General features: G+C 39.1%; 1 pseudogene; it reads right to left on the bottom strand.

Annotated features, from left to right (window-relative positions):
• Positions 1–2,077, bottom strand: part of LOC102822326 — a 34,845-nt pseudogene extending 32,768 nt beyond the window's left edge.
• Between the last annotated feature and the right edge of the window lie 808 nt (positions 2,078–2,885).

The raw sequence follows: 2,885 nt of genomic DNA, 5'->3' as shown, positions 1-2,885 counted from the left end.
TATTCTCTGTTTTCAGTCAAGATCGATTGGACATCAGTGATATCCCTTGTCCACATCTTCTGAATCCAGCTTGAACCTCTGGAAGTTCTCTGTCAATGTATACTTTTAGCCGTTTCTGTATTACCTTTAGTAAAACTTTACTTGCATGGGATATAAAAGATATTGCCTGGTGACTTCCGCATTCCATTGGGTCACCTCTCTTTGGAATGGGCACAAATACGGATCTATTCCAATCAGTCGGCCAGATAGTTGTCTTCCAAATTTCTTGGCAAAGATAAGTGAGTACCTCCTATAATGCCTCACTTTCTTGAAAGATTTCAATTTTTATTCCATCAATTCCTGGTGCCTTGTTCTTTGCCAGTTCCTTCAATGCACCTTGGACTTCTTCCTTCAATATCATTGGCTCTTGATCATATGCTACCTCTTTAAATGGTTGTACATCAACCATTTCCTTTTCGTACAGTGGCTCTGTGTATTCCTTCCCTCCTCTTTGGATGCTTTCTGCATCATTCAATAATTTGACCAGAGAATCCTTCAATAACAAAAGTTGTGGCTTGAATTTTTCTTCACTTTTCCCAGCTTGAAAAATACTGAGTGTGCTCTTCCTTTTGGTTTTCTGAATCCAGATATTTGCACAATTTGTTTTAATATTTGACTTTATCTTCTTGAGCCGACCTTTAAATTTTTCTGTTCAGCTCTTGTACCTCCTCATTTCTTCCTTTTACTTTTGCATGTCTATGCTGGAGAGCAAGTTTCAGTGTCTCTTCTGACATCCGTTTTGACTTTTCCTTCTTTCTTGTCTCCTTAATGACTTTTTGCTTTCTTCCTGTATGATGTTCTCAATGTCATCCCACAGCTTTTTGGTCTTCGGTCTTTAGTTTTTAATATATCAAATCTGTTTTTCAGATGATCTCTAAATTCAGGTGGGATATATTCAAGGTTATATTTTGTCTCTTGTGGGATTTGTTTTCATTTTCCTCAGCTTCAGTTTGAATTTTAATGAGCAATTGATGATCTGTTTCTCAATCTTCCCCTGGCCTTGTTTTGACTGACGATATGGAGCTTTTCCTTCGCTTCTTTCCACAGATGTAGTCAATTTCATTTCTGTGTATTCCATCTCACGAGGTCCATGTGTATAATCGTCTGTTATGCTTTCTAAAGAAGGTGTTTTAAATGAATTAATCATTGATTTTACAGATTTCTATCATGCAATCTCCAGCATCATTTCTATCACCAAGGCCATATTTTCCAACTAATGATCCTTCCTCTTTGCTCCCAACCTTTGCATTCTAATCACCACTAATGATTGAATGTATGATAAAATTTCAGATTAAAGAAGTTGGTAAAATTCTTCTATTTCATCCTCACTGGCTTTAGTGTTTGGTGTGTTAATTTGAATAATAGTGGTATTTACTGGTCTTCCCTGAAGGCACATGGACATTATCCTATCACAGACAGCGTTGTACCTCATGACTGATCTTGATATGTTCTTTTTGACAATGAATGCAACACCATTCCTCTTCAATTTGCCATTTCTGGCATAGTAAACCATGTGTTTGTCAGATTCTAAATGACCAATGCCAGTCCATTTTAGCTCAGTAATGTCTAAGATATCGGTTTATGAGTTCCATTTCATTTTTGACAATTTTTAATTTTCCTAGATTCACACTTTGTACATTCCATGTTCTGATTATTAATCTATGTTTACAGCTGTTTCCCTTCATTTTGAGTTATGCCCCATCAGCAAATGAAGGTCTCATAGGCTTTACTCCCATGGGCTTTATGCCATTCGTGTCATTACAGTCAACTCTACTTTGAGGAGGCAGCTCTTCCCCAGTGGCATTTTGAGTTCCTTCCAACCTGTGGGGCTTATTATCTGGCACTATATCTGACAGTGTTTCTCTGCTATTCATAAGGTTTTCAGTGACTAAATATTTGGAAGTAGTTTGTAACTCCTTCTTCCTAGTCTCTCTGAGCCTGGAAGTTGTTAATTATCACTGATCAATTTATATAAGTATATGTAATAGTTCTGACTGAATAGGTGGAGCTTCATGTGGGACTCACCTGGTTGGGCCATGTGGGGACAATTGCTGTCTCCCCAAAACAAACAACAGTATTAAAGTAGAGATGAGGCAAAATTTATGTGCATCCAGATGAAGGTGTGGTATGCCCTGTACCATACCCCCAGCACAACTAAGTCTGCACAGAAGGGGTACCACCGACTGGTAGGCCAGTGTGGGTTGGGGTGAACCAAATACTCTGTCTCAGAGTGGTGTGGAGACTATGGGAGAACCCTACTCACTCACTACCAACCTGCAGTGTGTTTCTTGTGCCTATAGGCTGCTGTGTTGACTGACAGGTGGCAAGAGCTCAAGATGGCTGCACCATGCCAGGCCAACCAACAGCCCATCTGCCAAGCTTCCTCTCCTGGTAGTACTCAATCCACCTCACTATCCTTATTTTTAAAACTCTGGGTTCCAGAATTGATAGCAAGTTTGTTTTCCATTGTTCTCCCATGGCTAAGCTGTAGAGGGTCTGCTCAGAGACTGTCTACTCTGAACTTTTTGAAGCCCTCTTGATAATCTATTTAATTCACAAATTTCCAATGTGAAGTCAGAAGTTATCATGATCAGAAACAATGGTTAGGTGTTGTTGTTGCTGTTAAGTGCTGTTGAGTTGGTTCTGACTCATGGCAACTGTGTATAGTATTTCACAGTTGTGTCTGGTATTTTGAACGACTCACTTTGTGGTTAGCCGACCAGTATTGATGCTACAGTGCCATACTAGGACTCCAGTTGCTAGGTATCACTCAGTACTTGGTCTAAGAACATCAATGACAATTTAATAAATCAATCAAGATTTTGAATTTTTTTAAGCCTGGTTTT

Source organism: Chrysochloris asiatica, unplaced genomic scaffold, assembly GCF_000296735.1.
Source record: "Chrysochloris asiatica unplaced genomic scaffold, ChrAsi1.0 scaffold00068, whole genome shotgun sequence".
Taxonomy (NCBI): domain Eukaryota; kingdom Metazoa; phylum Chordata; class Mammalia; order Afrosoricida; family Chrysochloridae; genus Chrysochloris; species Chrysochloris asiatica.
Note: the sequence above shows the minus strand (reverse complement) of the source record. Positions and strands in the feature narration are given on the sequence as shown.